Source organism: Propithecus coquereli, unplaced genomic scaffold, assembly GCF_000956105.1.
Source record: "Propithecus coquereli isolate 6110/MARCELLA unplaced genomic scaffold, Pcoq_1.0 Scaffold777, whole genome shotgun sequence".
NCBI lineage: Eukaryota > Metazoa > Chordata > Mammalia > Primates > Indriidae > Propithecus > Propithecus coquereli.
In genome coordinates, this window is record NW_012153918.1 from 60,160 (window position 1) to 60,542 (window position 383).

The window sequence follows — 383 nt, forward strand, 5'->3', positions numbered from 1 at the left end:
TTTAATTGTGCTTTGATCTTAGTTATTTCTTTTCTTCTATTTGGATTGGGATTGGTTGGCACTTCCTTTTCCAAGTCCTTGATCCTATTTATTAGGTTGTCAATTTCTAAGCTTTCTGTTTTTTGGATATGAGCATTTATTGCTATTAGTTTTCCTCTCAGAAATGCTTTTGCTGTATCCCACAGGTTTTGATAGCTTATTTCTCTGTTATCATTTATTTCGAAGAAGTTCTTGATTTCCCTCTATATTTCCTCCTTGACCCAGTAGTTAGTCAGCAATAGATTGTTTAATTTCCATGACTTTGTGAGGTGGTGAGTATTTCTGTTGGAATTGAACTCTAATTTTATATCACTATGGTCCGAGAAAGTACACGGTATAATTTC